A 23458-nucleotide genomic window follows, 5' to 3' on the forward strand; every position below is an offset into this window, starting at 1 on the left:
TTTCCTGTTCCTATAGGACAGAATGGCGATTATCGGCTAGTCGTCCATTAAAGGGCACTCAACCAGAAAGTCGTCTTGGAATCAGTTACGTTGCCCGACTTTCACAATTGCTTAACTTGGTCAAGGGTGCCCATTGGTTGTGTGTGCTAGACCTCAATCAAGCCTACCATCAGATACCCTTGATCGAAAATTGGAAACCAGTAACTGCCTTTTGTATCGATTAGAACGTTTATGAGTTTTATCGGGTTCTTTTCGAATAGTCTACAAGCGCCGCCTTGTTGTCTCGACATTAGGATAATGTTTTGGGAGATATTAAGTTCAAATCTGTTTATAACTATCTTGAGGATGTGGTTGTTTGCAGTGTCACGTTCGTGGAGCGTATGGATCACCTCGAAGAAGTTTTGTTACATCTTAGGGAGGCCGGGCTTACTGTCAATCCTTCCAAGATTACCTTGGTTCGCTCTTGTATATCTTTTTTTGGTCGTCTGGTTTCGGCTCAAAGGGTCAGCACTGATCAGGAACTTACACGTTATTTGCGTCACACCCCTGCCATCGAAGAGCAAGAAACGAGTGACCAGATTTATTGGAATGGCAAATTTCTTTCGGGAGTTTGTTCCTACTTTCGCCCAATTGGCGCCCCTTGAATTTCCATGACATTTTAAAAGAAGAAGGGATACGTACTAAGTACGTGAAAAAAAGGAACAAACATAAGGGAACACTTCTGGAGTCCGGACATGTGGCGTCGAATGCCACCGCCTCATCTTCATGCATGTCTTCTCGTAATATCGTGTAGATACCTTCATCTGTTCATTGATATACGTGTGGATGCATCAAGTTCATCTCCTGCCATGAATGATCCAGCTGCGGGGTAGTAAAGCGCACTGTCAACGCAGTAACGCTAGATTTAGACGTACGTTCTACCTGGTACGTCACGGTGAACAAAAAACAGATTACTTGAGAGAGACTCCATAAAATCTATTTCACCAATTCGCCCTTATGTGTAAACTGCAACGTTCAGTATTCAGCCGAACATCGGCTACATTGCGGGCCGCCGGCAGAAATCTAGTATCTTAAGTGTCAAATTTTGCCTCTCTTTTCACGGATGTCGCCCGCTTCTGTCTACTCATGTATTCTCTTCTACCCGGACGATGTTTATTAACCGAGTACGAAATATAACGCTGTCATATGGATTAGAGGTCACGTGATTCATTATTTATTTGGAGGTGGTGATATAGATCTAATGCATTTCTGAAAGTATTTAAACAGTCGTCATTGTAGTCTTGTGAAGAGTCCTAAGAACGACCAATACAATACATTTCGAACTTCTTGCTGTGGTGATTCATAGACGTTAACAACGTCCGTCCTTTGAGGATGGTCCAAAGCCCAGAGACGGTGATCTACGAGGATTGACTGAAAATTAATGCCTCCATCTCGTAACTCTTCGACAGGTTCTGCCTTGTTCCATAGGCTGTTCCCTACAGCTCCAGTTGGCGGGAAACCTTACTATTGAACGATTGTGTTGTTACTGTGTTAAGTATGGAACCCTGCGCAGACGGTCGGTCATGTGATCTAAGCAACGTGCAGTCACTGAATTCTTGACAGCAGAAGGTGTCACCCTAAAGGAGATTCATCAGAGAGTGAAAGCAGAATGGAGAAAGGCGTCACCTTCATTCTCGTAAAGCGAGAGGAGTTCCTGGGAAATTTCAAGGCTGTGCACTTTCATTTCAGGAGACAGCATCCGGGGTACCCATCGTGCACAGATCTTCCGGTATCCAAGCAAAGCAATAATGTGACCCACACGTTCTTGTGAAATGACGATTGTGCTTGCAGTTTCTCTCTCGGTGATACGACGATCGTCCTGAATCAATCTGTCAACATTTAGCTTGTGAAACTTGGTGGTTGCTCTCACAGGACGTCCAACAATTTGTTTGTCACGCAGGTCAGATGTTTCCGCCTCAACATCTTTGAACTTACTCGCCCAGCTACGCACAGTACCCATATCAACGCAATCACCATAAACTGCCTTCATTCGCTGATGAATCTCCTTTGGGATGACACCTTCTGCTGTCAGGAATTCAATGACTGCATGTTGCTTAAATCGCATCTTCGCAGGCTTCCATACTTTACAATGTAACAACACAACCGTTCAATGCTAAAGCTTCCCGCCAACTGGAGCTGTAGAGAAGAGGCTACGGAACAAGCCAGTACCTACCGCATACCCATGCTGCCAACTGTTGAAGAGTTAAGAAGGTGGGGGCATTACTCGTACAAGCCCATCATGGATATGTTGCAATATGCTCTGGTAATTAAGGGTCGTCGTGCGTGAGATGTCGTCGTTGAAGTCCATACCAAGATAACGGATTGTATTGCACAGTCTGAGTGGGGTGACGCTTGCAGTTGTCATCCCAGTGCTAATATTCAAGGCCACTGACCTACGTGCATTTCTACGATTCCCCAATGCTTCACCATAAGTGGCTAACCAATCCATGGTTCTGCGGACATCATGTTCGTAACAAAGTGTTAATGTCAGTTCATCTACGTGCGTGGTACCACAGATAGGTAATCCTGTGAGGCGGTGCCGCAGAACACACAACAATGAGTCCAACGCTAAGGCGATAAGGGGCATCCTTGTTTAACAGAGGGGCGAATGGGCAAGGTGTTCGGCAGTATATCGTTGACAAACACTTTCGACGTTGCGCCACGTAGGTGACGGAGCACCACCTCGACGAAAGAGCCCGAGTAGCGATTATTCTGAAGGATAGCAGTTAATTACATATGACTGACGCGATCAAATGATTGAGTAAGTCTGCCGCCGCCTGCTCAACCGTTGTGCGTCGCACCTTAGCGAGGGGAATTAGGTCCCTGTAGCGACACAGGGCGGCGCGAATATTATGCGTCCCACCCATCGAAACCTGATCCACTGATAGGACACGAGACATCGCACGCCGAATTCAAGCCGCAAACGGGAGTGGGAAATTTTTCGTATCACATTTCAACAAAGTTAGTAGTGGGTAGTCCGTAATACGTGATCATCTCGAGGACTGCGTGCCGATCGGGCTGATTGCACCTTCCACAAAGGCAGCCGAAAGTGGCACCTCTGGCATCATGAGCTCTTTGCATATAAATAGTCGTCCAAATGATTCAAATGGCTCTGAGCACTATGGGACTTAACATCTGTGGTCATCAGTCCCCTAGAACTTAGAACTACTTTAACCTAACTAACCTAAGGACATCACACACATCCATGCCCGAGGCAGGATTCGAAGCTGCGACCGTAGCGGTCACGCGGTTCCAGACTGAAGCACCTAGAACCGCACGGCCACACCGGCCGACGTAGTCGTCCAGTAGGGTATCAATAGCCTCCGGAACGTCCTATAAAATTCCAGGAGTAACCCAACCGTTCGTGGTGTCTTAATGGGTGCTCACTTTTCCTATGGCATCCAATACTACTTCTTCAGTCACCGGTTCTAGGTGTTTCTGCTGCAGTTCTGGAGTAACGGTGGCGTATGACAAACCAGCATAGCACCAATAATTTGTGGATCGGTTGTCTTCTCTGCGTACAGGTGAAAATAGTGCCTAAAGTATCCATTGTTTACGTATCTCTGCGTGTCGTGGCGTACGTCATCTTCTGTCGTCAACTCATGGATCAAAGTACTATGCCTTCGCTTTTGTTCGTTCCCGCTTCCCGCGCCCGGGTTCCCGGGTTCGATTCCCGGCGGTGTCAGGGATTTTCTCTGCCTCGTGATGACTGCGTGTTGTGTGATGTCCTTAGATTAGTTAGGTTTAAGTAGTTCTAACTTCTAGGGGACTGACGACCATAGATGTTAAGTCCCATAGCGCTCAGAGCCATTTTTTCGCTTTTGTTCCATGGCGGACCGTTCATTGGTGATTCTGGCAGTTTGACGTTTGCGAATGATCGTCCCTTCCAAGTGTTGACGAGTCAACGTCACAGCCTTCTCTTTCATTCGGTTGCAGTCCGGTGATGGGGGCATATCGGAACGTTCTCTGAGGATATCGTAGTAGAACTCTGCAGTACTGCGCTTCCGCGTCGCAGTTTCCCTACTAAACGTTTCAAGGTGCGTCGAAGGCTCGGCTTGGCACAGTCCAACCGCCATTGTAAAGGTGACGTACACGTCCCTGGTTGTCGTAGGCACAGTCTCCATGCGTCGTCCCGCCGTCGCCTGACATCCCGGTGAGGCCATGCGAGCGGTTTTAAATTTCCACGGGCTATGGCTGCGCCACACCCATGGGCTTCCAAGTGTCATGGTACAGATGTATGCGTTGTGGTCGGTAAATGCTGCTGTCCACAATTTGCCTGTCGTGACCGCATCCCTAAGAGAGTGGGAGGTATACATCCTGTCAATTCTGCTAGACGAGCGTCCCGTGAAGTACGTGAAACCCAACCTATCAGCAAAGATCGCGTCTACCAAGCCGAACTCGTGAATGAAACCACTAAGTGAGGAATTTCGTCCTTGGGAGATGATGTACAATTAAAATCGCCCCTGATCGCCATATCGTCTATCCTATCCTGGCATAACTGCGCTAATTCCTCAGCAAAGAATAGCGAACTCTCATCCCTATTGCCAGCACCCGACGGTGGGTAAGCAATGATGAGGTGTATCCCTTGGACCACAACCGCCTGTCATTCGGTATGTAACATACATCGGAGGCAACTAAAACATTTTTGAGAAAGACTGTGGCGCCACTGCCCGTGTCCAATGCATGAGATATGCATACCGTGTATCCAGAGATGTCTAGGAAGCCAAGAACGTATACTTTTGCAGTAAAACCACGTCAATGTCGGCTGCGTAAAGGGCGTCGCATAACAATGATAGCTTCGCGCGCGACCGGATGGTATTGTTATCGACAGTCGCGAATCGATACGACTGTCGTTCACGCTTTAAGGCAGTGGCGGTCGTCATTGTGAGCAGTGGCGACTAGTTATGTCACCCCAACGCTACCCTTTCGTCTCTACTAGCATGCTGTCCGCGTGAGGTGTGTGTGTGTGTGTGTGTGTGTGTGTGTGTGTGTGTGTGTGTGTGTATGTGTGTAAGTGTGTGTGTGTGTGTTTAACGCTCACTCTGTGACAAGTGCTGTGCCCATCAAAAGTCGTGTTCCACGTCGTCCCCCAACGAGTCACTGGAGAGAGTCTGCCAGTGTGTTACCGCGGCTGCTAAGGAGGCCCTTGTCCTGTTCTCTCGTGACTGCTACGCTATTGCATCGTCTCCTCCATCTCCGAACGGATTTCCAGATGAAAAAGAAGAATCTATCACCTCAGTTCCGAAAGCAGGAGCAGTGTCGGTCGATCCTTCGTAGCAGTTGCGTCCACGACCCCACGAGATCAGTACGATCGTGTGTGCCAATCCGCAAGGGACAGTCTTCAGATGGCGTCCGTCGGTGAGTCTTGTGTTTGCTGGAAAAATGCTGCTTCTGTACGTGCATCTCCGTGTCGGACTGTGTGTGTAGATCTGTCTCTACACCTTCCGAAACGAAAGCTCGGGTTGGGACGCCTCGTAGATTAACATTCATCCGCTCATTTTATTCGGAACCATTTCCCTGCAGTGGCAGTTGCTGTTCGGGGCTACCTGGCGACTCCCTCTGCAACAAGATGCCGGTATATAACGTGTCCGTCAGTCTGCGGTGGTAAATGACCCCGATCTCTGCAGTATGACGTCGTAGGCGTCGTCACTTGAGCATAAGGAAGGAGTAGCATGGTGTTCTGCTTCACCTGACAGAACCTGGGTGATCCGCCACTGCAAAAATCGGAGCGAACATGACACTCCTTTCCACGTGCGGAACATGTGCAAAGTTGGTCGTCGTACATGATAATTGCACGACAACCGGCGTTGATTAAGTGGGAAGGAACATGCTTCGCGAGTTCGTCTTTGATCTGTCTTACTCCACTGAGTACGGGATACGTTGTCAAAATTTATCCCTTCACAGCCACAGGGCTACTGACAGTCCCGCAGGGTTTAAGAGCGGAGATAACGGAATCGGCGGGTACGTCAAAAGGTAGGTCGAAAGCCTGGAGGGTCGTCTTACCTCGGCCTGGATGTTCATCGGTAACAGCGTTGATGTGGAACGTAATCTTAAAAGTGTTTTTCCTACAGGAGTGCGCCATGTTGCTTCAGTCAACTTGTAGTAAGCGCTTCGCGCCCGCACGAAGTAAACAAGCTCGCACACGACACTCGATCGGCGGTACTCTAATCACACGTCATCGCCGCTCCGTCGCCGACGTCAAACTGAGCTCGAGGCAGATGCGCTAACCACTACGCCACCCTGGCATAGTGGCTTTATGCAACTGCACGGATTACCCTAGCACGTCCGCCTCCTCAATCCAAATTGCCATTCACGCCTCAGCCCACTAGATATGCCCCTAAGCTCGAAAAACATTGCAGAGGTTCTCCAACTATACTGTAATAGCACCTGAGCATCGAAATAAACGGGGATCCTGCCTGAAACTCAGGCATGAATGCTTTAACCAAATGAAACTGTATGGTTCCAGAGACCTTTCAAGACTGAAACATCTATGATTATATATATATATATATATATATGTGTGTGTGTGTAGACTGAAATGACGAATGTAAACATGTACCAAGACTGGGATTCGAACATGGCTGTCTTGCTCGCTAGGCAGATGCTCTAACCACTACGTGACGCTGGCACAATGGCTCTGCACAAGTGCACAGACTACCCTAACATGCTCCCCCCCCCCCCCCCCCCCCGACCTCCTCTCTACAAATTCCCATTCACGCCTCAGCCCACTTTGTATTCACCCTGAATTCGAACAGCATTCCAGAGGCTCTTCAACTGTGTTTAAACAGCACCTCAGCATCGAACGAAACGGAGGATCCTGCCTGAACAGGCACAGTTGCTCTGATGAAATGAAACTATATGGTCCCAGGGGTCTTTTCAATTCAGAAATGTGTATAATGTATACTGGCAAACTGAAGTGACGAATGAAAATTTGTACCAAGGCCAGGATTCGAACGCGGATATCCTGTTTAGCAGGCAGATGCACGAACCACTACACCACGCCGTGACAGTGGCTTTAACAACTGCACGGAATACCAAGTGGACTGAAGCGTGAATGGGAATTTGGATTGAGCAGGGAGGCATGCTATGGTAGTCCGTGCAGTTGCGCGAAGCGCTCTGCTGGCGTAGTGGTTACTGCATCTGTCTAGTGAGCAAGACACCCACCTTCAAATCCCAACCGCGGTGTAAATTTTAATTTGTTGCCTTATTCTGCATACACACAGGAAATGTATTGTCTTATTTTATAAGAACAATATTTCAGTAGGTTTACAGTTGCGCTTATAGTGAAAGTTGTGTGGTTTAATATCCTTAGCAGTAAGTAGTATTTCATGTTTCACAAGAAACTTGTAGAAATGAAGACACAGGAAATTTTCTGTGTTCCTCACTTATCTCAAGTTAAGATAATGAGGAGCTGTTGAATTTGTCCTGATTTTCTGTAGCAATATCGTAAACAATCAAAACTAATATCTATTGATTTTCACACTGGCTTTCTCGTATTTTTCTTAATACATAGAGCACATCACTGAAGAGCCAAAGAAACTGGTACACCTGCCTAATATCGTGTAGGGCTTACCCAGTCCGTTCGATGATTTATGCATGTACAAAATAATAGCAGTTGTGCTATACTTCCCTACGGCACTCCTGACGATAGCCTTGTCTCTGATGATCCTCGTCGTCGACGACAACGTACGTGTTCTATTACTTAAGACGTCTTCGAGCTACTCACATGTCTTGAAACCTATTCCGTATGCTCGTATCTTCGTTAACAACCATCGACGGGACATAGTGTCGAACGCTTTCCGGAAATATAGGAATACGGAAGCTGCCTGTTGCCCTTCATCCATGGTTCGCAGGTTACCGTACGAGCAAGGGGCACGCTGAGGATCGCACGAGCAAAGCTCCCTGAATACGTGCTCATTCGTGGACAGAAGCTTTTCTGTTTCAAGGAAATTTCTTGTATTCGAACTGAAAATAAGTTGAAGAATCCTGCAGTAAACCTCTGTTAAGGATACTGGTCTGTAATTTTTCGGGTGCGTGTTTATTCTTTCTTATATACACCTGCAATTTTTTCCAGCTTCTTGGGACTTCGCGCTGGGCTAGACGTTCTCGATAAGCCGGCCGCGGTGGTCGAGCGGTTCTAGGCGCTTCAGTCCAGAACCACGCGGCTGCTACGGTCACAAGTTCGAATCCAGCCTCGGGCATGGATGTGTGTGATGTGCTTAGCTTAGTTAGGATTAAGTAGTTCTAAGATTAGGAGACTGATGACCTCAGATGTTAAGTCCCATAGTACTTAGAGCCATTTGAACCATTTTAGATTCTCGATAAATGCAATCTAAGCAAGAGGCCAAAGCCGTATAGTATGTGTCCTTCACGGTGATTACTCAACATCTGACGCTTTTCACGCCGTTTATATACCCCAACAGGCTTGGTAGCAACACTAAACGAAGAAAAATAATGCACACTGGTGGCCATTCCAGAGAATTGCAACTCTAATCATTTACGTACCTGCCGATGGTGTGTGTACATATACGAAGCTACATTGATAATCGACCTAGTCTTGTGGATGCTTCACTTTTATTCTCAGGTATCGTACACCGAAGAGCCAAAGAACTGGTACACCTGCCTAATATCGTGTAGGGCCCTCACGAACACGCAGAAGTTCCTCAACACGACGTGGCATTGACTCGACTAATCAGTGAAGTAGTGCTAGAGGGAATTGACACTATGAATCCTACAGGGCTGTCCACAAATCCGTAAGAGTACGAGGGGATGGAGATCCCTTCTGAACAGAACGTTACAAGGCATCCTAGATAGGCTCAATAATGTTCATGTCTTGGGAGTTTGGAGGTCAGCGAAAGTGTTTAAACTCGAAAGAGTGTTCCTATAGCCACACTGTAGCAATTCCGGAAGTGTGGGGTGTCGCATTGCCCTGCTGGAATTGCCCAAGTCCGTCAGAATTCACAATGGACATGAATGGATGCAGGTGATCAGACAGGATGCTTACGTACGTGTCACCTGTCAGGGTCGTATCTAGACGTATGAGCGGTCCGATATCACTCCAACTGCACACACCACACACAATTAAAGAGCCTCCACCAGTTTGAACAGTCCCCTGCTGACATGCAGGGTTCACGGGTTCATGAGGTTGTCTCCATACCCGTAAACTTCCATCCGTTCGATACAATTTGAAATGAGACTCGTCCAGCCAGGCAACATGTTTCCAGTCATCAACAGTCCAATGTCGGTGTTGACGGGCACAGGAAAGGCGTAAAGTTTTGTGGGATGCAGTCATCAAGAGTACACGAGTGTGCCTTCGGCTCCGAAAGCCCATATCGCACGCTGATACTTATTGATGGCCCAGCATTGAAATCTGCGGAATTTACGGAAGGGTTGCACCTCTGTCAGGTTGCACGATTCTCTTCAGTTGTCGTTGGTGCCGTTCTTGCAGGATCTTTTTCCGACCGCAGCGATGTCGGAGATTTGATGTTTTACCGGATTCTCGATACTGACGGTACACTCGTGAATTGGTCGCAGGGAAAATCCGCCTTTCATTGCTAGCTCGGAGATGCTGTAACTAACCGGTTACTACGGGTTATTACGTTATTATTGGGAATGTAAATGCTTATTGCTTGTGAAGTTAACTTGAGAAGATTAGGGTCGCCACCGACTCTAACCATACAACTAATCGAAGGTTTGGTCGAGTCGGAAAATAAATTAATTTGATCACAGACCAAAAACTCACAAAAACGCATACGTTGTGAGGTCGCTCATAGCGGATACGATGTAATTAATAGTATTGCCCGTGCACTGTTCACGACAATCAAACATTTAAAATAAAATAGAAAATGCATGAACACTGCATAAGATCAGCTCCCAGCAACACACCTGAAAATAAGACTTAACCTAAAGAATTTGTTATGACATACAAGGGGAGACTAATCACTGGACCTGTGCATAACGAAACGCATTGGATGTGCTAACGGGAAAGCTACGAGGTGAGTGGCTTAGGTGCAAAAACGTAATCTCGGAACACAAGAGAAAATTGTAGATAAAATCATTTATTCCTAAGATAAGGATGTGAAGCATGTACACGATTCCTGATAACACATGGTTTGTGGAGACCCAATTTCTAGGTATAGTGCCAAATTCCAACAATATCACATCACACAATCATGTTAACATTATCTAAAAAAAACATGCGATCGGACTTAGTGATGCCGGTAGCCCAACAACTATAATGTTCTACCACGTGGTTGGCTCCCCACGGAGGAAAGACACATAAAGCAAGGAAAATTTACGAGAAGGCAAAGCTCTAAATATTTAGAAAGGTGAAAGCTTATGAAGGCACAGCTGAAGGCAAACAGACATTCATACAGAAGCGAGTGCTCACTTCTTATCGACACCTTTGTGTGGCGCTCTTCCGGCGGATCCAAGTCTGCTACAGAAATTTGCTAAAAGAAAAATTTGCCAAAGTTTTGCATTCCTTGCTGCGACAAGGCAAAGCAATCTTCCAGATTTGAAAAGCGAGACCAAAAGCTAACAGCTCTCCCCTCGCCAAGTAACAACGCGCCACGCGGTCAGTCTAACTCACCCTTCATCGACTGGAGCACAGCTGTGCACGCTTCCCGTACCGGCGGCAGACTGCCCCCTTTTTCCTCTCCAGCCTCCTCCACGCTCCGCGTAGACCGGAAAGCCCAAAGATGCCATTTCCGCCACCATCCTAACGCAGGCGGATTTATCACAAGTAGCGCAAACCTCTTTGCCTACTTGACCACTACGAGAGTTGGCTATTCTGTACCAGTGCTGCTGAATCTGTACGACTATCGCAGACTTTCTGCAGCAGACTACGCCACCGTCTAGCAACGTGACACACAACCACATTCATTCAATCACGCCACTATGAAAGTAAAGAGAAAAGAGAAACATGGAAAAGAAAGAGAAATACTTGTGAAATTGGGCTACCGGACTAATGAAAGGTGGCTACAGGACCCTTTCATCACCCCAAACGTCCCGGAGAAGACTGTGCCGCGAATTTTCTCGCCATGCTAGGAGATTCGCCAACAGTCTTCGAAACAAACACACCCTAACGAGTAACAATTGCAACAGCAAACAGCAGCACAAAAGAATTGATTAATCTCTTATATCCAAGTGAGCTTTATCTGACCTTAGTCAATAATTGTGACCTCATGCGGTCCAGAAAGCAAACAGAACAAATTAAATTAAGCGTGATATTCTACGCTAACATCATGTCATCTGACCTACTACGACCACAACCCTGAGATATTATTTTAAAATTGCTTTAACCAATTATCAAAAGTTAACATAGAGACATAGATGAACAGGTACATAATATATATAAATATATAAACAAATACAGTGATGCAAAATCATTATCACGAACCAAAGCAGTATCAGCTGGTGCTGACATATATAAAAACATGCAAGTGAAAGTGCAAAATACAATATTCACAACAAATACAGTAGTAGAAAATCATTAATGAACCCAATGGAATGACAGCTGGTAAATAATCACCTATGGAAAATAAGACATGAGTACAAAAACACACCAAAAAAAAATCAACTCGTTGACATGCTGTCATTTTTCAGTTTCGTCACATGGTTGTTTCACTGGGTATTCTCTTTAGGTGCTGTGGTGGGCGTCTCTTTTAAAGGCGACTTGGAGGATAAGCTACTAGGGGACCATAACACTGAACTGGGGAGCTCGCAGCGGCGTTGATTGTAACGTCCGTTGTAACCCAGGTTGTTCATCCTAGACAGCACCCCGCGACGTTGCCTCGTGCCCGTTTCCACCCTCTGCATCCATACTGTGGGATGGTTCGGCGTTGCAGATTTGCAAGACATCGTCGCCTGTGGGTCCTGCCTCATCATCGAGAAGGCAGCTTGGCGGTCGTCGTCCGTGTGTTGCGGAGGAAGGTGTTTTACGACACACGCCCCTGTCTCCTGTCGTGTCAATGGAGAGACACGTGTTCTTCTCCGTCGCATCGAGGTCGACGTAAACTCGTGCGGGTGTCGGGCTTGAGACCCGCATATCGCCTCTTTGCACCGTCTCAGCTGATGCGTCAATGGTGGGACACGCGTCCCTCCGGGCAGTGGGCGTTACCTCACCGCAGCGGCCGTCTGCACTAGCGGCGCTCAGGGATCGGCGGCCTCCCCTGGCGTGCGTCATACTTTCCCTTTCGCTTGTCAGATTACTAGCGCATGGAGTGGAACGCCGGCCATCAGCTGGTGCTCCCGTGGTGACACGCCCGCGGGCCCCGGTGTGAGCCTGGGCTTGGGGGAAGACCAGCATCCCTTCCCCTCTGATGGGTAAACAGCTGTGACCGCTCGCCGCACCACTGCCTCGCCGTTGATAGCAGCGTTCTGCAACGCCTGCCGGTGGACCAAGCCCTGTGCTTCTTGATGCGGAGGCTCCCTAGGCGGCCTTGCACCCACTTAAGAACTGCGCTCACAGAGATCGTTACAAAATATCATGTGTACAGATTACCACAAAATCAGCGGAGTTTCTTACTCCTGATCAATACGTGGAATATTGCCCAAAATTAACTTGACAAGAAGGGCCTTGTTAACAACACCAATTAAAAAAACAATGAGGAAAATTACATAACCAATATTCAAACAAACAAAAAATCCTTTTTATAAAATATAGTTCCAGCATTACATCTGCTGTCAATCATTCAGGGTAGATCTTGTACAAAGTTTGATCAGGATTTGGATAGGATTTGGCGCCGCTGCTAACTACAGACACAAAACTCTACCTACTCCTAACTACGCTCTCACACACAATCTACACAGCTCGTACTAGTCACCATCACCATATAGCCCGACTACAATTCCCACATATAAACAAAATATTCCTTTCAACACCAATACCCAAATCGTTGTTCATTGACTGCTCCTCCAGGGTTTGCAGCACACGTTTGCTGATCTGTGAAAATTTTCCGAGACTTCTTTTCTATGGACATTGCATAATAAAAGTTATGATTAATGAGACACAGAAGGTTCATTCAACCTGGAATGGTAAATGTTTCAACATCTATTCACCAGACTAATGCAAAAGGTCAGTGGGCATAAAAATGGAAATAAAAATCATCCTATCCCATTAACAAACACATAAACACTTCGTCCTATAAGTACATAAAAAAAATACTGTCGAAAGAAATCCATTGTCCAGGGCCATGAGTACCCAACTTACTGCTGTCATAAGATACTCATAATGATTACACAGTTACTCACCACATGTCCCCAGGGGTCCTCACCTACCGTCATGTTATTTCAGCTTGGAGGTAGTCGCATTGGTTCTCTATTAAATATCAAGCTGCTTGAGTTTATAAGCTGTTTCCATATACGTCTTCTTGGGTTTCACATCCTGGTGCCCTCAACCGTACCTAGTAGTATGTGGTGGCAAGTTATACTTTCCAAATATCTTATAAGATGGCAACTCTGAAAATCAGACACTATTAATCTCCCTTCATACACAAATCCTTCACCTACAAGTCACCAAGTCGCTTCATCAACATCGCAGTACATTTGAAAAATCTCACTGAATCATGCTCACCTAAGGGGAATAAGAACACCACAACTGTAATTTATCATCAAGAATTACCTTACGTCCAATGACTCGCCACGTCAACACACCCGATACCTTTTTAATCATCAAAAAACGAAAGCCATCTTACCGTAATAGGAAACACTTCAAATGACCCTCATAATCATTCACGTTCAGACGTTTTGAAGCTGCACAACACTACTCCTTTCTGCTGAGAAGAAGAAAGAACTACACACATATTGGGGGACCCTTTACAATTCATACAAAATATACACTTTAATTTTAATCACACTAGAGTGAATCAAAACATTGGAAAATATGCACTGTAATTTTACGAAACAGAAGCGACTGGGTTTACCGCGGGCACACCACACCAATACTGTGGCCCTCCCTCAACAAATCTTCCATAATAACGTCTTCCTCTATCAAATGCACATCAATATCATCAATAACACCGGTCCTCATTAAGTTTGACGCCAACCGAGCCAGCCAACAGTCATTGATCCCTTTGATTAGAGGCATTTGTCGGATTGTGCCGCGGGTTTGCGGGACGAATTTCAACACCCACTGGTGGACCACCCGTACTGTTTACGGCAACCTTGTTGTTGCTTGTTCGATAATTATTCTGTGGTCGGTCACGACTAGCGTTCCTATGTCCGCTGTAATTGCACCTAAATCTCTGCTCATTACCATATCTTCTAAACTCCCGAGGGTGTCTTTGATTTCCTCTAGGCGAATGATGACCATTAGCATAGTTCGTTCTGCCCGCGTTCCGTGAGGAGTCGCGACGCTGCCAACGCTCGCGCGCCCTGTAACTCTCAGGCGACCCGTTACGTCTGTATTGCCACCTGTATCTACGGCTGCGGCTTCGCTTGCGAGGCCGCTGCTCGTAGGCACTCTGACCGTAATTCTGCGTGGTGCCATTCGCATCGCACTCAAGCTCTAAAAGGAAATTGCGAAACCCCTCTACGTCATCCTTACATCGTCCTGCAAGGATAACGTGCCGCAACTGCATTGGAAACTTTCCCAGGCAAATACGAATAATTTCCGCAGGTCCGTAAGGATCGTCAAGATGTTCATTCGCCTGCAGCATGTGCTCGAATATCTGCACAGGGCTGGAGAATTTTGACCTATTTAACTCTGGTAGCATAATGAGTCCATGTTTTACACGACTTTGCGCTGCCACTGACCAATAGATCGACAGGAAGTGTTGTCGAAACTCCCCAACAGTGTAGCAACTGCGTGCAATTGACCTCATCCGCGCCGCTGGCTCACCTTCCAGGTAGCCGCACATATACTCTATCTTGTGCGCACTTGGCCACGCAGGAGGAAGGGAGAACTCGAACTGCTGTAACCAGGCCCGCGGGTGAATCCCCGTAGCCGAGTTACGGAAGACTTCAAACTTCCTCACCGTCAGAAAATGTTTAAAGTCAAATTCGTGAGTTTCCCTTGGCGAACGTTCCTGAGGGGATCCGCGCCGTTCCCACCTGGTACGAGATCCGTGATCATGACGATGATCAAATTCGCCATCGTTCCCGGAATCATCGTCGGAATAATGGCCCTTTCGTTCATTTCTTTCAACTTCATGGGCCTTTAACCCTTTTAGGTGAAGTTCTAAGCGCGCCATGCGCTCACATATTCCCTCGGTAACCCCTCTATGTTGTATTTTTATTTCACGCTGTCCACGCGGACATTTCGTTATCGACCGTATTTCGTCTGCATCCGCTGATGACGAGGTAATCGTTTCCCTATTATTGTCAGACTTACGCGCCACTTCGTCTGAGATCCTGGCTATTTCTTCTCGCATCTCTCGGTGGGCCGTGTCTTGTGTTTGCGTAAGCCCTTGCTCTCGCTCGAGAGCTATTATCGCCTGGCTGAGGGTTTCTACCTGCGCGCTAAGGTGGACCGGGCACTTAGCCGCAGTGTCCTCTATTCGGGACACAAGAGCCGCGTGGTCACTCTGGCGTTGTTCTGCTAACGCGTGGAGATCCCTGGCGGAATTTTGTCCTACTCGGGACTCAAGAGCCGCTTGTTCACTCTGGCATTGTTCTGCTAGCATACGTATATTCCCAGCGAACCTTTCTTCTTGCTCCATCACCAGCTTACTAATGACTTGCTGCCCCTCTTCTAAGGCGGAGATGCGTAGGTCAATGATAGCCAGTTTCTCCCCAATACCATGTACTATTTCACTAGTCAATCTTTTATTTGCTTCTTCGATATGCCTCCTATTTTCTTCCGCTTGTTTTTTATTCGCTTCCTCGATATGTCTCCTATTACTGTCTAGTAATTGTCGTAGCATAGTCTGTAATGCATTTGCATCTATCGAATGATTCGAAATCACTACAGCGGGCTCAGGATGGACAACACTTGTACTTGCGTTTTCCGCGTTTCGTTCCTGGTCGGACTCGACATTTTGACCTCGTCCTTGTTCAGGGTTATTGTCTGGCAGGTTTTTCCGATCGCGGCTTCCTGAACAGCTACGCGTCTCCATCATAAGGATAGTTACTCCGTGCTCCAAAATACAACAAGAATAATGCCAAAGTCTCCTAATAGACTCACAGTACCCACAAAGCACCCAATATTTACTATATGACACCGATGCACGCCACAGGACAAGGATCAACCCACACTTGTAACACAATTGAATACTAAATCACAATGTCTATACAGTAATACATATACAAGATAAAACATGTAAGAAAATGCACACCTATATCATAAATTCACGTAAATTCTGTATCACAGAAAGACAATATACCAATTAGCACATCCAACCGAAAATAACTAATCCTCACTGCGCATCACAAGATCTCTGGTTTACCGAAATCCGTGAGCAGGGTAAGCCATGTGTAACTAACCGGTTACTACGTTATTATTGGGAATGTAAATGCTTATTGCTTGTGAAGTTAACTTGAGAAGATTAGGGTCGCCACTGACTCTAACCATACAACTAATCGAAGGTTTGGTCGAGTCGGAAAATAAATTAATTTGATCACAGACCAAAAACTCACAAAAACGCATACGTTGTGAGGTCGCTCATAGCGGATACGATGTAATTAATAGTACTGCCCGTGCACTGTTCACGACAATCAAACATTTAAAATAAAATAGAAAATGCATGAACACTGCATAAGATCAGCTCCCAGCAACACACCTGAAAATAAGACTTAACCTAAAGAATTTGTTATGACATACAAGGGGAGACTAATCACTGGACCTGTGCATAACGAAACGCATTGGATGTGCTAACGGGAAAGCTACGAGGTGAGTGGCTTAGGTGCAAAAACGTAATCTCGGAACACAAGAGAAAATTGTAGATAAAATCATTTATTCCTAAGATAAGGATGGGAGGCATGTACACGATTCCTGATAACACATGGTTTGTGGAGACCCAATTTCTAGGTATAGTGCCAAATTCCAGCAATATCACATCACACAATCATGTTAACATTATCTAAAACAAACATGCGATCGGACAGTTAGTGATGCCGGTAGCCCAACAACTATAATGTTCTACCACGTGGTTGGCTCCCCACGGACGAAAGACACATAAAGCAAGGAAAATTTACAAGAAGGCAAAGCTCTAAATATTTAGAAAGGTGAAAGCTTATGAAGGCACAGCTGAAGGCAGACAGACATTCATACAGAAGCGAGTGCTCACTTCTTATCGACACCTTTGTGTGGCGCTCTTCCGGCGGATCCAAGTCTGCTACAGAAATTTGCTAAATGAAAAATCTGCCAACGTTTTGCATTCCTTGCTGCGACAAGGCAAAGCAATCTTCCAGATTTGAAAAGCGAGACCAAAAGCTAACAGCTCTCCCCTCGCCAAGTAACAACGCGCCACACGGTCAGTGTAACTCACCCCTCTTCGACTGGAGCACAGCTGTGCACGCTTCCCGTACCGGCGGCAGACTGCCCCCTTTTTCCTCTCCAGCCTCCTCCACGCTCCGCGTAGACCGAAAAGCCCAAAGATGCCATTTCTGCCACCATCCTAACGCAGGCGGATTTCTCACAAGTAGCGCAAACCTCTTTGCCTACTTGACCACTACGAGAGTTGGCTATTCTGTACCAGTGCTGCTGAATCTGTACGACTATCGCAGACTTTCTGCAGCAGACTACGTCACCGTCTAGCAACGTGACACACAACCACATTCATTCAATCACGCCACTATGAAAGTAAAGAGAAAATAGAAACAAGGAAAAGAAAGAGAAATACTTGTGAAATTGGGCTACCAGACTAATGAAAGGTGGCTACAGGACCCTTTCAATGCTGTGATCCATCGCTCGTGCGCCGACTGTAACACCACGCTCAAACTCACTTAAATCTTGATAACATACCATTGCAGCAGCAGTAACCGATATAACAACTGCGCCAGACACTTGTTGTTTTATATAGGCGTTGCCGACAACAGCAACGTATTCCGCCTGTTTACACGTCTCTGTATTTGAATACGCATGTCTATAACAGTTTCTTTGGCACTTCAGTGTACTTCTATCGTTTACACGATGCAAATCCTATATATTTTATCTGTTATGATCCCGAACATCGCTTTCCTAAATTAGAATACAGATTTACTAACAACACCTCCAGATTCGAAGAACTGAAATCGAGAACGTAGACTCGACAACTATTGTAGGAAATCCATAGAGGCGACGCTGACTGGTCCGTATATCCGCCGAAACCTCATATTTTTGCAGTTACGCTCTGGCACGTTTCGTAACCAGTATTGAAATGGAAATGCCGTGTGGCTAGGGCATCCCGTCGGGTAGACCGTTCGCCTGGTGCAAGTCTTTCGAGTTGACGCCAGTTTGGCGACTTGCGTGTCGATGGAGTTGAACTGAGGATGATAAGGACAATACAAAGCCCAGTCCCTGAGCGGAAAAATCTCCGATCCAGCCGGGAGTCGAACCCGGGCCGTTAGGTAGGTATGACATTCCGTCGCGCTGACCACTCAGCTGCCAGGGGCGGACGTAACCAGTATTGAACACACTCGACATTTCAACTACCATTGCTCTTAGAAGATGGGTCTTTCATGTATACAATTTTACGTGCTCCGATAAAGGAGAAAGACAGCAGATTCAGTGACCATAATTTTCAAAAATTGTCAATAGCGAATATTTTGACTGTAAGGTAATCTGTTATTTGTTCAGAATCCTAAGCCTTGTGAAGGATCCTTCGAAAATGTTTGCCTCAAGACTTGAAAAAAATAAATCTTAGTTTATAAACTTCTACAGAGTATTTGCATTGCAGCGCAGTGCAAAGTGCTGCAGACGCACTTGTATCGACGAAATTTGTTTCCTTTTTTTCAGCTTACCACGTGAACAAATTTCAGGAAACCATTTCGGTTAGAGGAAATTACGACAAAAATCAATGATTCTTTTCTTATTTATATTTGAACAGGGTTAGTTTTTTCCTTGGTGTACAACTATAGTGGGTTGTATTGCCTAAGCAATAACATAGTCCAGTACTATTATTAAGAAGGAAAGAACGGCGCCAGAGTGAGGTTATGATTTCTACAGAACAGAAAGCTTTGAATGAATATCTGGTAGAATGACATAATCCTCTTTTCACCCCACTATATAAAGTTCGTCTTTCCGGAAAGACTGGTAAATCACGGGAGATTGAGCAGGGAGTAAGGCACTCGAATCACATTTGGCAGAAGCGGGGTTCAAGTCAGTCTAGTACTTTACATTTAACTTTCTTGTTTCCTTAATTCGCTCAAAGCGAACGCCAGGATATTCTTTTAAAAACTACATTGCCGAATTGTTTCCCTTTCCTTAAGTACTTTGTGTTTGTGGCTCATTTATAATGACCTCATCGACGATACAGTGCTAAATCCTAACCTTCCTTTATTATTTCTTTACAGTTTCAATTAAGATGACACTTCACATAGTAGTTTATTAAGAATCTCTGCGATTTCAGTACTGCACAATATTAAAGATTTCGCCAGGACATACAAGCAACAGAAACCAGAAATGAATGGCCGTAGTATGCGGCAAATTATAGAGCACTTTTATATTATGCCAAATGACTGTCGTATATTACAATTTTGAGATTTTTATAAAAGTAGCTATGTGTTTGTCGAATAACTGGACTATTTAAGATAGAAACTCATGTGTTCGTGATAAAAAGAGAATTACACATATTACAACTTTGTTTTCATTTCCATTACATTTAAAATATGTTAATTTAAACAGAATATCAAAAATGCTAAAGTCTTATGAATAAGCAGAATGAAGAAGGAACATGATATTTCCTATACATGAGAACAAGAGCTGATAGGATAAAACTGGTGGCATTCATAAAGAAATAACCCACGAGTAAGTTTACTTATAATTGTAGCGTGATTTAATGATGTAGTACAATATCTTCTAAAGTGCTATTTGATTATAAAACGCTATATTAAATGTGTTCATTAATGGACTGTAAACAAATTTGGTAACTGATAAAACTGTTTTATAAACTTGTCTGATGAAGTGCTGTATTTGAAATCTGTCAGGAAAGGTGTAAAATACGATGAATGACCGTGTGCTGAGAGAGTTCGTGGCGGAAGGGAGAGAATTTCTGCAATTCGTGTTGTGGTTCGTTGCTTTAAGACGGAAGAAAAATTATTAGCTGCTGGTTTATGCTTAAAATACACCTACGTTTTGGAAGAAGTAACCAGAGCGTTGAATATGGAAATACGGGAAGAGCATTAATGAAATCGACAAACTACAGGGACTGATTCCTGACCGGGAACGGAGGAAAAATGTCCTATGAACATGTGTCCGGAAATGGACGGTGTGCGTGCAACGACAAATCGTCCCGGCACAAAATTCAAAGGTGCATCGCATCCACGTCACAACAGATGTTCAAAGTAGTCTCCATGGGATGCAATTCAAACGTTCACACATAATTGCACTTTTGGTTACACCATATTAGCAAGCCAGTTGCCTGGAGCTTGTACTAGGGTTGGCCCATTGCGTTGTAGAACCCGGTCCTCCAGATCTGGTTTACGCATAGTCCGCTGCCTCCCTGTACGTTCGTCTGTCGGAAGAGCCCATGATCACATAAACGCCCAGAAAGCACTTGAAATGTTGTGTGATGTGGTTGATATCTGTGGGGGTACTAATTTCGATACAGTAGTGTTGCCTCTCCACCGTTTCCATCTGCTTGGCGGTACGCAAACACCACCTCGGCTTGTTCCTGACATGAATACCGGACCATTTTCTTACTTACTGAATGCTGCGTCAATCACACAGTATGTAACATACAAGGAACACACAGAACGCTGTCAAAAAAAACTTTCATTCGTCAGCGCCATCTACCTTGGCAACGAGGCGTTACCGGCCACATGTTCATAGGACCTTTTTTCACTTCATTTCCAGTCAGGAATCCGTCCCTGAAGCTTATATATTTTATTACTGTTTACCCTGTAAACATCAGGAATAATAACTGATACATAAATGCAATATAAAATGCTGTCGCACAACGAAGGAATGAATGTTCTTGGTACTTACGGTAAACGTGATAAACTGCAGTAGGCTACTTCCCATCTTTCGTTAGTAGATACGACTTAAGGCGCAACAATTCACAACACTTCATTTCTCCCACAGAAACACAAATTTCATATTAGTTAAATAAAATACGAGTAAACATCTAACTTGAAGTCTCTTTTGACATATTTGTATTTCTATCCTTACATTATTATATAGGCGCTCATTCATAAAACTTTATATTTGTAGACCTGCTCGGCAAGATTCATAATAACTGAAAAATAGCAGAAAATGCAGTTGTATTACTGTGCAATGATAAGTTGAATGAATAAATTTACGTTACTAATCACAATCTTGCCGACGAGAAGAGAAAAGGTACATTCGTGCGTCAGTGCGTGAGATACTGGTGTGACTCAGTCAAAAACGGAACGATGTTATTCATGATGTATCCTTTTGTGTAATTCGTTGGAATGTCAATAGTGTATTGCACCGATTCTTTAGTGTAGTGCGTTAATGGGCTGTGTATGAAAACCAGGCCATTTAGTATTATGATAGAAATACTTTGGGAATAGACTGATTAAGTCATCGTTATCTGGAAGATTGTGTCCACGGTGGTGTAAATATCGGACCGCCACCACGACAGAATGTCCAATGGTCGCGCCTCGTTTCCATCCAGATGACGCCTCTACTACTCTGCAAATGTTAAAGCCGCCACCAGCATCGCATGCATGTCTGCCAGTCCATTTCAAGCCCAAACTTCCCAAAAGCTCAAGTCAGCGATTATTTCAGTTTTCTAGACAAAGAACAGCTTTCATCTTTCTGTTTTATTTTGTTTATTAGCAATTACCAACAATTTAAATCACAGCTGGCGGTGGGTGAGTGCAGGATAATCTAACGTCAATTAGGACATTTCCCCTAGCGAAGGATTTCAGACAGTTTTGAACCAATGGGTGAAATATCATTAGTAGCCGGAATCACAGTTAGAGTTACGAAAATGGCAGAAAATTGGGCATATGGTTTTATATACAAGGAGGAAGAAAAGTCATGTTGCCTTACCTGAAACTGTGTGTCTCATTTTACCTGGGTTGTCTCTGATATCTGCTCATCATAAAGTTCTTATTAAAAATGAAATGCAAATTATGCTATTTTCCAAACAAGTGCAGGACATCATAAAGCCCTTACTGTAAACTGTTACGGTAATGTTTGTTTATAATTGTGACATCACATTATTATTGTTAACTGTTTCCGAAGATGGCCTTGCATTTGTATGAGGAGCCATAAATACATCGACTAGCATTTCGCTGTAATTTCTAGAGCATGACTTCAGTTACTCAGCTTTCTAGTACTTCGGTACTGTATAGAGGCAAGTTTTATTTGAGGATGAATGTGCGTCTACTTTAGGACCTTAGAGGGGATGTCAAAATGTCGATAGCAAATGTCGTTCATTCTCATTCTTCTAATAATAATAATAAGCAGGCAACTTGAGTGATTTGGATGGGAAAATTAGGAGCAATTTACACTAAATTGGTTCATCATCTACCTGATTCTTTTCCTTTTTTGAAACAGAAAGACAATTGTGTGAAACTGTATACCTTCAGCTCAGGATCGCTCATTAGTCTCCGAACGCTACGACAGCGACAACGGTGTGACGTTGGAACTTGCTTTAGGCTATCAGTTGAACAATATTTGTTTGTGTTTGACTTAGGTTTACCAGCACATCTTAAGGAACATAATTCAGATAATAAAATAATGTTATTTTTCAATAAACGTGCGTATTACAAAACTATTATCTAAGAGATTTCATTTCAGATACTGTAGCTGCACAATGTTTATGACAAATAAAAACTTATCGATATGCTCCATTAGCAAACTCTCACTTTGTCTTTCACTAAAATATTACGAGTTTATTGCGTTGAGTGTTCGAAGACAACGAAACAATAGATTTTTCGTCTGTAAAGGACAATGTACGTACGAGCACTGAGTTCAAGATTCCTATAGTCCACAGGATTTTGTCGAAATATCAACGACATATTGAACAACATATTCACTATGTGCTTTACGGGGCTGCACAGAATGTTGAAAGGTTCCGCTTCTGGTCTCGCAGGTGACGTCAAGATCTTCCACGCAGAACTCTCTCCACGTTTCACCGCATCCGTGGCGCAGGCTCCCGCTTGGCTGGAGATGCAGAGCGCCAGTCCGTTGGCTGCGCCTGTAAAACATATACGAACGTTACTGCCATACAAACGAACAATTCCTAAAGAGGTTAGGAGGTTTCGTTAACCTTAATCACACTGGAAATCGAGGTGTATACGAATCACATTGTGCTAAGTAACACATAGCATGTATCACGAGGAAAGGTACAGGCTTTGCGGGGTG

At 44.8% G+C, this 23458-nt stretch overlaps 1 protein-coding gene across 1 annotated transcript in view; it reads right to left on the reverse strand.

Annotated features, from left to right (window-relative positions):
* Positions 1 to 22815: 22815 nt before the first annotated feature.
* LOC126470795 (innexin shaking-B) overlaps positions 22816 to 23458 on the reverse strand; it is a 424307-nt gene continuing 423664 nt past the window's right edge. The window contains exon 4 of the mRNA XM_050098806.1: positions 22816 to 23291. The gene's annotated coding sequence lies outside the window, so the exon portion shown is untranslated. The remainder of the gene's footprint in view (positions 23292 to 23458) is intronic.

The sequence above is a fragment of the Schistocerca serialis genome, chromosome 3 (genome assembly GCF_023864345.2).
Source record: "Schistocerca serialis cubense isolate TAMUIC-IGC-003099 chromosome 3, iqSchSeri2.2, whole genome shotgun sequence".
NCBI lineage: Eukaryota > Metazoa > Arthropoda > Insecta > Orthoptera > Acrididae > Schistocerca > Schistocerca serialis.